Source organism: Panthera pardus, unplaced genomic scaffold (assembly GCF_024362965.1).
Source record: "Panthera pardus isolate Hobbes unplaced genomic scaffold, ASM2436296v1 HiC_scaffold_8, whole genome shotgun sequence".
NCBI classification, from domain to species: domain Eukaryota; kingdom Metazoa; phylum Chordata; class Mammalia; order Carnivora; family Felidae; genus Panthera; species Panthera pardus.
In genome coordinates this window covers 10,833,672-10,844,943 of record NW_026527013.1, presented here as the reverse complement: position 1 = coordinate 10,844,943, position 11,272 = coordinate 10,833,672, and the positions used below count along the sequence as shown (strand labels likewise).

Below are 11,272 nucleotides of genomic sequence, written 5' to 3'. Positions count from 1 at the left end.
TGTGGTTCTTGTCCTTTCTTTTATTCGTGTGATGTATCACATTGATTGTTTTGCAGATATCAAACAAGCCTACATCTCAGTTGGTCATGGTGAATAATTCTTTTAATGTATTGATGGATCCAGTTGAGTAGTATCTTGTTGAGGATTTTTCCATCCATGTTCATCAGGAAAATTCATCTGTAGTTCTCCTTTTTGTTGGGGTCTTTCTGGATTTGGAGTCAAGGTAATACTGGCTTCATAGAAAGAGTTTGGAAGTTTTCCTTCTATTTCTATTTTTTGGAACAGCTTCAAAAGAATAGGTGTTAATGCATCTTTAACTGTTTGGTAGAATCCCACTGGAAGCCACTAGGCCCTGACTCTTGTTTTGGGGAAATTTTTTGATTACTAATTCGATTTCTTTACTGGTTATGGAACTGTTCAAATTTTCTATTTCTTCCTGTTTCAGTTCTGGTAGTTTATATGCTTCTAGGAATTTGTCCATTTCTTCCAGATTGCGCATTTTATTAGCATATAATTAATCATAATATTCTCTTATTATTGTTTTGTATTTTTGCAGTGTTGGTTGTGATCTTTCCCCTTTCATTCTTGATTTTACTTATGTGGGTCCTTTCCTTTTTCTTTTTGACCAAGCTGGCTAGGTCTTTATCAATTTTGTTAATTCTTTCAAAGAACCATCTCCTGGTTTCATTGTTCTGTTCTGTTTTTTGGTTTCAATAGCATTGATTTCTGCTCTAATCTTTACTATTTCCTGTCTTATGCTGGTTTTTGGGTTTTATTTGCTGTTCTTTATCCAGCTTTTTAAGGTATAAGGTTAGGTTGTGTATCTGAGACCTTTCTTCCTTCTTTAGGAAAGCCTGGATTGCTATATACTTCCCTCTTATGACCGCCTTCCCTGCGTCCCAGAGGTTTTGGGCTGAGGTGTTATCATTTTCATTGGCTTCCATGTACTTTTAATTTCCTCTCTAACCTCTTGGTTAGCCCGTTCATTCATTGGTAGGATGTTCCTTTGTGTCCAAGTATTAGTTATCTTTCCAAATTTTTTCTTGTGGTTGGTTTCGAGTTTCATAGCATTGTGGTCTGAAAATATGCATGTATGATCTCGATCTTTTTGTACTTGTTGAGGGATGATTTGTGTCCCAGTATGTGGTCTATTCTGGAGAACGTTTCATGTGCAGTTGAGAAGATTGTGTATTCTGCTGCTTTCGGATGAAATGTTCTGAATATATCTGTTAAGTCCATCTAGTCCAGTGTGTCATTCAAAGCCATTGTTTCATTGTTGATTTCTGATTAAATGATCTGTCCATTGTTGTAAGTGGCATGTTGAAGTCCCTTACTAGTATGGTATTATTAACAATGAGTTTCTTTATGTTTGTGATTAATAGATTTATATATTTGGGTGCTTTCACATTTGGATCATAAGTGTTTACAATTGTTATATCTTGGTGGATAGACCAATTCGTCTCTTGTTATGGTCTTTATTTTAAAATCTAGCTTGTCTGATGTAAGTATGGCTACTCTGGCTTTCTTATAGTGACCATTAGCATGAAAGATGGCTCTCCATCCCCTACTTTCAATCTAAAGGTTTCTTTAGGTCTACAACAGGTCTCTTGTAAACAACATATAGATGGATCTTGTTTTCCTATCCATTCTGTTATCCTATGTCTTTTGATTGAAGCATTTATTCCATTGACATTTAGGATGAGTACTGAAAGATATGAATTTATTGCCATTATGTTTCCTGGAGAGTTGGAGTTTCTGGTGTTGTTCTCTGGTCCTTTCTAATCTTTGTTGCTTTTTGGTCTTTTTCTTTTTTCTTTTTTTTCTTTTTCTTTTTGTCCTTTCTCCCCTCAGAGAGTCCCCCTTAAAATTTTTTGCAGGGATGGTTAAGTGGTCATGAACTCCTTTAATTTTTGTGTGTCTGGGAAATCTTTTATCTCTCCTTCTATTTTGAATGACAGCCTTGCTGGATAAAGAATACTTGGCTGCATATTTTTCCTATTCAGCACATTCATATATCCTGCCACTCCTTTCTGGCCTGCCAACTTTCTGTGGATAGGTCTGCTGTGAACCTAATCTGTCTTCCCTTGTAGGTTAAGGACATTTTTCCCTTGATGCTTTCATGATTCTTTCCTTGCCTGAGTATTTTGTGAATTTGACTATGATATGCCTTGTTGATGCTCGGTTTTTGTTGAATCTAATGGGAGGTGCTTCCTGAATTTCTATGTCTGTGTCTTTCTCCAGGTTAGGAAAGTTTTCTACTATGATTTGCTTACATAAACCTTCCATCCCTTTTTATCTCTCTTCATCTTCTAAGACCCCCTACGATTGGGATGTTATTCCTTTTTAATGAGTCACTGAATTCTCTAATTCTTATATTGTGCTCTTTTGCCTTAGTTTCCTCTTTTTTTCTGTTTTCATTATGCTCATTAAGTTTGTCCTCTATATCGTTGATTCACTGTTCTGTTTCATCCATCCTTGCCACCGTGGCATCCATTCAAGAATGTAGCTCAGTTATATCATTGTTTTTCATCCTGACTGGCTTTTACTTCTTTCATCTCTGCAGAAAGCGATTCTAATCATTTTAAACCCCAACTATTCTTATTATCGTGATTCTAAATTATATTTCAGACATCTTACTTGTATCTGTGTTGATTAAGTCCCTGGCTGTCATTTCTTCCTTTTCTTTCTTTTGGGGTCAACCCCTTCATTTCATCATTGTGAAGGAAGAAAAGGAATTAATAAAGTAAAAAAATAAAAATTGAAAACAACACACAAAAATGAAATAAAGGAGGCTAGATCCTAGGTGTGTTTTGGTGTGGTTGTTAAAGGGAGCTTGATAGATTAGAGAAAAAAGGGAAGGATGCGAGAAGAGAAAAAAGGAAAAAGAAAAAAGAAAAGGTTTGAAAATTTGAAAAAAATGAATATAATAACATACAATAAATTAAATAATGGGAGTAAAATAGAATTTGAAAATTTTACAAAAAATTAAAAAATATAATAGAAAAAATTGAGGAAAAATCTTTTTAATAAAAATGGAAAATAAAAATAAATTTTTCCCTATCTGTATGCAAGAATAAGAAAAGAGAAGAAAAGGGAAAAAATTGAATAGATGGACCAGCAAACAGAATGAAATACGTTTGAAATTATATCCGGGTTTTTTTCCTAGAAGTCAAACTATGAAGCAATTTATAGACTGTAAACTAAGCAGGCAGAGAGACTTCTGGTGTTCCTCAACAGCACAGTTGGTCCAGTTTGGCCAGGCTTAGTGTAACGACTTCATTGTCCACTAGATACAACAGCTTAGCTTACTGAGGCAGATTGTTGTGGTACATGTAGGCATGTAGGCACATGTGCGGGAGGGGTAAAAATGGCATCACCCCTCTACCCAGGGTCTAGTATCAAAACTCTGTTCTCTCCCTGACAGGCAATCAAGCACCTCTCCTTTGTCTCTGGCTTTCCTCCACTCCCTGCTTCTATACTGTCCATGACCAAGCTGTCAGCTTGCCAGGCGGCCCCTCCCTCCTGGGATTTATCTCAGATGGGGTTGTTTCCCAACACAGCACTTCTGAGGGACTGCAGGTTTGACCCGCTCAGACCCTCTGGGGAGAGTCTCACTGAGCAATGGCCGGGTGCCAGCCTGCACCTAGAAACGTTCGTGAGACCATGCTGATGCACATATCCAGAGACTGCATCTGGCTGCAAGCCCGCACCAGAAAAAGTTTGTGTGATCATGTAGCAGCAGCGTTTCAGGGATTATGGAAAATCACAACACACATCTGGTGCCAAGCTTCACCTTTAACGTCCTTGTTTCAACACCAATGAAAGAGGTCGTTCTCCAGGGTCTGCTGGGATCTTCACCTGTGGGGAGGCTGCACAGCCTCTACTGAATGTCCTACCAGCAAGGGAACCACCACTCCCCTTGTGACCCAAGAACCCCTCAGACCTTGCTCTCTACTCCTGGAGATTCGCCCTTCCCACCAGAACACTACCAGGTATTGAGCTGTGGAGTTTCAGAACTCTGCACTCCCTGTTTATAGAGTCTTAATGGAATTTAAATCCCCTCCTTTCTCCCTTTTTTGTCCATTCCCTTGGGGCTATTTCCACTCTTCCTTTCTATCTCCAGCTGCTTTGGAGGGGGTGTTGTGCTTTTCCCATGTCTCCCATGTGCTCTCCCTTGTCTCCATCCTCTCTTCACAAGCAAAAACAGCTCCCTGCCCTCCGTGGCCTCTCTCTCCCCCAGTTCACCACTCCGCGCCACATAACTGTCCAGTTCTGTGTTCAGGTGGTGGAGATTGTTGTGTTAATCCTCAAATCAGTTTTCTGGGTGTGCAAGATGGTTTTGTGTTGATCTGGCTGCATTTTAGGGACGAGAGATGACAAAAAAAAAAAACTACCATGCTGTTCCGCCATCTTGGCCCCTCCCCCAAGCTGATCTGTTTTTCAACAACAACAACAAAAACAGAAATATAACCCAATGGAATACAAGGGAGTGCAGAAGTAAATTCAAATATATACAACTGAATGGTTTTTACACGTGTGTCAGGAAATTTCAATGACATATGCACAGCCTGTCCAAGAAATGGTGGTGGGAAACATGGATATCCACGTGCAAAAAGATGAAGTCGACCCTTCCAGCCACCATCTACCAGCATGACTCCAAGTGGGTCACGGACTGAAGCCTAAGAAATATAACTGCAAGCACTTAGAAGAAAATACAGAAGTACATTTATATGACCCTGGATTTGACTATAATTTCCCAAATGTAACACCAAAAACACAGGCGATTAGAGAAAAAAGCATTTTGGCGAAATTAAAAATATTTGTACATTAGAGGGCACTATTTCCCAAGTGAAAAGACAACCAACAAAATGCAGAAAAGACTGGCAAATCGCATAGCTGGTAATGGATTAATATCCAAAATATATAAAGAATTTCAAAAATTCCACCAACCAAAAAAACACAAACAACTCAATTTTTAAAAAGCAATTTTAAAATTTAAATTCCAGGTATACAATCGACTGACTCAATGCCTCCATAATAAAAACTTTTAAAAAAGATTAAAAAGAAAAAACAGTAAGTGCGGGCAATGATTTGGAGAAAAGAGAACCCTCTGATATTGTTGGTGGAAATAGAAACTGGAGTTGCCACTGCGGAAAAGAGTATAGAGGCTCCTTCAAGGCATAAATAAAGCCTCTCTGCAATCCAGTAATTGCACTACGGGGTCATTACCCCAAAAATATTTTTAAAAAATTCAAAGGGATACTTGCACCTCTATGCTTACGGCAGCATCATTTACAATATCCAAATTGTGGAAGCAGCTCATGTGTCCACCAACAGATGAATGAATAAAGAAGATGTGGTATGTACACACACACACGCGCGCGCGCACGCGCGCGCACACACAATGGAATATTTTTCAGCCAATAAAAAAAAACTGAAATCTTGCTTTTCAACCTTAGCATAAGCTAGAGGGTCTTATGCTAAATGAAATTAGTCATTCGGAGAAAAACAAATACCATATGCTTTCGTTCATATGTGCAATTTAAGAAACAGTACAAATGAGCAAGGGGAAGAAAGGACAGAGAAAACGAGAAACAGACTCTTAACTATAGAGAACAAACTGATGGTTACCAGAGAGTGTTGGGGGGGGGGGGGGTGGATGGGTGAAATAGGTGATGGGGATTAAGGAGTGTCCTTTTCATGATGAGCACCGGGTGTTGTACAGAAGTGCCGAATCACTATATTGTACACCTGAAACTAACATTACACTGTATGTTAACTGTACTGGAATTAAAATTTTTAAATAAATTTTAAAAAAAATTGTGAAAAGAAAAAGAAAGCAATAGACTCAAATAGACACTTCTCCAAAGAAGATATAGGTATGGATATTTAGAGGCAAATATGACTAATCATTAGGGAAATGCAAATCAAACCCATAATGTGATACCACAACACACATACTAGAATGGCTATTTTTTTAAAACTAAACAGAAAATAATTGTTGGTGAGGATAAGGGAAATTGCAGCCCTGTGGTGCTTGCTGATGAGAATGAAAAGTGGCACAGCTAGTGTAGAAAAGATTGTGCCAGTTCCTTAAAATGTAAACATAGAATGATCATTTGGAGTTTCACTCCTGCTTATGTACCTACTTATATGTCCCAAAAGAATTTATTTTTATTTATTTTTAATTTTTTAATGTTTTTTTTTAGAGAGACAGACATGAGCAGGGGAGAGAGAGGAAGACCCAGAATCTGAAACAGGCTCCAGGCTCTGAGCTGTCAGCACAGAACCCGACCCAAGGCTCAAACCCACAAACCATGAGATCATGGCCTGAGCTGAAGGCTCAACCAACTGAGACACCCAGGGTCCTCTGTCCCAGTAGAATTTAGAGCAGTTACTAGAACAGATTTTTGTACACCAATTTTCAAAACACCTTTATTCACAGTATCCAAAATGTGGAGACAACCCAAATGTCCATCAACAAACTCATGGATGAACAAAGTGTGGTGAACACATACAGCAGAACATCATTCAGCCTTTAACATGAATGGGATTCTGACACGAGCTATAGCTTGGGTGAACCTCACAAATATTATGCGACCTGAAAGAAGCCGGCACAAACAGACCAATATTATACAATTACATGTATATGAGATACCTAGGGTAATCTCTTTAGGTAAACCTAAAGAGAAGGTAGGATGGTGGGACACAGGGGTTGGGCAGAGGGGCAATACGAATTTAGTATTTCAAGGAGACAGAAGTTCAGTTTGAGACAATGAGGACTTTCTGGAGATTGATAGAGGTGGTGGGTGCTCAACAGTGAGAAAGCGCTTAATGACACAGAAGTATATTTCAAAATGTTTAACGTTTAATGTTTAATATTTATATGTATTTTCCCCTGAGAAAACAAGGATGAAAAAAAGAGTGACATATTTGACAAGAACTTCATGGGGGTCTGGGTGGCTCAGTCAGTTAGGCATCCAACTCTAGATTTTGGCTCAGGTCATGATGTAACAATTTGTGACTTCGAGACCCACACTGGGCTCTGTGCTGGCAGAGTGGAGCCTGCTTGGGATTTTCTGTCTATCCCTCTCTCTGCACCTCCCAAGCTTACTCTCTCTCTCTCTCTCAAAGTAAATAAATGAACTTAAAAAAAAAAGAATTTCAGTTCCATAAAGGCTTAATGGGATATAGAGAAAGGAATCCAAAGTACAAGGAGACAAGTGCATGGTGATGGGTTTATCTTGTGTGATTCAATACCTCGACCACAAAGTACACTCAAACTAAGGAATCAGAGGACATAAAATTCATAAGGTCATTGAGAAATAGCTTGGGGAGGGCTATAATGTCTTCCTTGACAAGCTCTACAGAGCTTCTCCCTCATGTGATAGACTTACCATGGACATGCTGAAATTGAAATGCCTTTGTCCTGAGTTCAGCCCCTCCTGAATTGCCAGAGGCCATGTCAGCAGTCCAAAATGATTCTAGGTTTGTTATTCATAGTGTGTAAGAATTAACCACTCTCATCAACATTGGGGGGACCACATGGATTTTTGCAAAAGGAAAATTCATCATGGTGTCTCCAAGAAACAAAAATGATGAGCAGTTTACTAAGGGCCCATCGATTTGTGTAAGTAGAAAAATAAAGAACACAAAAAGAAAACAAAAAAATAAAACAACCACCTCCAATGATCATGAGGAAAAGATTGACCAGAGTCACCACAATAAAGGGTCATAATCTCTACCTGACTATCGGTCCTGAGACTGTCCACCGGCCCAGATCCTCAATTGGTGTAACCATTTACACCTGGTGGAAGGCTGTAAAATGGCAACAATTGCTTTACATTTTCCTCCAAACCCAACCCAAAGGCTCTGAGGTGATAGCACAGGCTAGCTTATGATCGTTCATGAGGACTGTGGTCTAAACTAAAATTGGCGCCTTGCTATTGGGCAAAATGAGAGTAATGATACCGTGGAAACTGGCAAATGCTACAAGTAAGCTCTCTTCTTAATCTTTTGTTCTATTTTCCACCTTTCTTCTTGCTTTCCGCTTCTCTTTGTCTTTGCTTCTGAGAGATAGGTCCATGAACATTTATCTGCATACTAGTGTTTGAAGGGACCTGTGGACATTTAACTGGAACACTGTGAATCAGGTAATAGGAGATTACCATTATGGCTGACAGTCCCAGTGGGGGCTTCCGGGGTCAGGTGATAAGGAGACATTCGTCTTAGTCTGTCTCACACAACACAGGTTAGGTCCTTGAGTGTCTCCTGCTCACACTGCCTAATTTCTGGGATGCAGCATTAGAAAAGATGGCGGTGGCAATAGGCAGAGTAGCCATATTGTGTGTGAGATCTGTGAAGAGCCTATTACGGTAGGAGGTGCTGAGGGAAATCACAGGACAGCGTTGCTGCCTACCAAAACATTAAAGGAAAAATGACAATGCATTCCTGGGAAAATCACCAAGAATGACACCATCAAGGCCTGAAACATCAGGAGTTGCAATTTCTATTACCTTCACACTTTATTTATGTTTAGGACTGTGTGAGGGGAAACTGAAGATTGCATAGCAAAGATGGATTATTGCAAACTAATCACAGAGGGTTCCAGGGGCCTCTGCTCTTGCAGATGTGATCTCCTTCCAAGGTGGATTGACATAAAGCCCTGGAAACTCATCTATCAATTCTGATATGTTCAATGGTTTTCCTCCAAAAGAAGATAATCTAATATATCTGTATATATATAAATATATGCTATAAAGATATTGCTTTAAACCCATAGCAAAAGCATTTCACATTAACTTCAGTAGCTCCTCCTATCACATTAAAAGTACTCAATTTGCTATATTAGGTATATGTTCTTAAATATCGCAATCGGGGCACTAGGATGGCTCAGTTGGTTGACCATCCAACTTTGCCTCAGGTCATGATCTTGTAATTCATGGGTTTGAGTCTGCACTGTGCTCTGTGCTGACATCTCAGAGCCTGGAGACTGCTTCTGATTCTGTGCCTTCCTCTCTCTCTCTGCCCCTACTCCCCCATCCCTCAAAAAATGAATAAACATTAAAACAATTAAGAATCCATGGGATGAAGTTTAATGAGAGGCCTAAACAGTTTTAGAGAAATACAGAAGAGGGGTGTCTGGGTGACTGAGCCAATAGGTGCCCCACTCTTGATTTTGGTCCAAGTCATGATCTCAAAATTTCTGACATTGAGCCCCACTTCAGGCTCTGTGCTGATAGCATGGACATGGCTTGTGATATTCCCTCAATCTCTCTGGCCCTCACCACTTGCTCTTACTCTCTCTCAAAATAAATGCCTTAAAAACTACGGAAGAAATACTTGTGCATTAAGTATGAAAAATTTCTAGAAACCGAATACTGTAGAAAGATGAACTGCAGACTGTCAGCCTCTGAACTGATACAAATATCATGATCTAGGTCTTCTAGGGTTTTAAGCCCGGTTACTCAAGTCTTTATCTTGAAACAAAGAATCCTACATGCAGACAATGTCTCTCTGCTAAAGAGATTTCTCAGGGCTTGCTTGATGTCTCTGTTCCTCAGACCATAGATGAAGGGGTTCAACATGGGTGTCACCACCGTGTACATGACTGAGGCTATGGCACTTGCCCTGGAGTTTTGTGCAGCAGAACTCAGATACACCCCAAGGCATGTGCCATAGAACAAAGAGACCACTGAGAGATGAGACCCACACGTGGAAAATGCTTTATACTTGCCCCTCACTGATGAAATTCTCAAAATGGAAGTGACAATTCTAGAGTAAGAGAACAGGATACCAGTGAGTGGAACAACACCCAGAAGTCCACTTACCAAATACACTGCCAGGTCATTGAGGAAAGTATCAGAGTAAGCAAGTTGGATCACCTGCTTAAGTTCACAGAAAAAGTGAAGGATTTCCAGATCTGTGCAAAAAGAGAGTCGCAAAATCAGTAAGTCAAGTAATAGAGAGTAAAAAACACCCAATAACCAGCATACCAGGAGCAGGATGCCACAGAACTTGGGGTTCATGATGACCATGTAGTGCAGTGGCTGACAGATGGCCACAAACCGGTCATAGGCCATCACTGTCAAGAGTATGTTATCTAATACTCCAAAAAGCATGAAAAAGTACATCTGGCTGAGGCAGCCTTCATAGGTGATCACTTTGCTCTGCGTCTGGATGTTCAGCAGCATCTTTGGGACGGTGGTGGAGGTGAAACAGATGTCTGAAAAGGACAGGTTGGAGAGGAAGAAGTACATGGGCGTGTGGAGGCGGGGGTCCGTGATAATGGCCAGGATCATGAGCAGGTTCCCAGTGAAGGTGACCAGGTACATGGACAGGAACACCCAAAAGAGAAGTGACTGCAGCCCCCCCTCATCTGAGAGTCCCAGGAGAATAAATTGTGTGGCACAGGTTTGATTTCTTTCTTCCATGTAACTGACGAAAACAGCTGGAACAGAGACAAGAACATTGTAAAGATACCAGCAGTGATCACAGTATTGAAAGAAATGCTTCGTTTTCAACACACTTCACCCATTAATTCTGACACATTCCCTACCAATCTCGAATATGTACCAGAAAATTTCAGGGACTCTCAAATGCTCCATGTTTTCCGTGAGTCTGAAACTGTTCACAATTCTTGTTCTGAATCAAAATAATTTCAAAGCAATGTTCTCCATAAATTTCCTGAGATCTTTTTTTTCGCCCAACAAAATTTAACAAAAATATCTTGTAACAAGTAATGTTGAAAGCATTACAAAAAGTAGTGATGGGTGTTTGCCCTTAACAACACTGAGTCTTAGACGTTTATGTGTGTGAAGAGGGAGGAATAGAAGATTAATAAATGAATAAATGATGTTTTAAGTGGTGGTTACAACTAATAAGTAAAATAATTCAGGAAAAATTAGTCTAAGTAGAAGGGAAACTTGCCAATGTGTCAAGTCAAACAGGGGCTTCTGACCTAGAAAACTAAGGGATATATGAACCTTCCCAATTATTTTGAGAAAACCAGTTAAGCCAGAGAAACCGCATATGCAAAGGCCTTCAGTCAAGAGCTCACCGGAAACCATCAGGTAACATCAAAGAAAAAGTTGTGAGCAGAGCAGGTAACACAATGGGAGAGAGAAGAGACAAACAAACAAGAGAGAAGAGCTCAAAGCCTCCTGCATCTTTAGAAACATTCTAAGGCAGTGGACACAACAGTTCAGTGTCGTTTTTATATTTATATGTTATATATAATGTCTGTCTACAACACGATACATTTTATGTAATG

General features: G+C 39.7%; 1 pseudogene; it reads right to left on the bottom strand.

The window, feature by feature from the left end:
* Positions 1-9,475: 9,475 nt before the first annotated feature.
* Positions 9,476-10,433, bottom strand: LOC109261314 (olfactory receptor 7A10-like; annotated as a pseudogene).
* Positions 10,434-11,272: the final 839 nt, after the last annotated feature.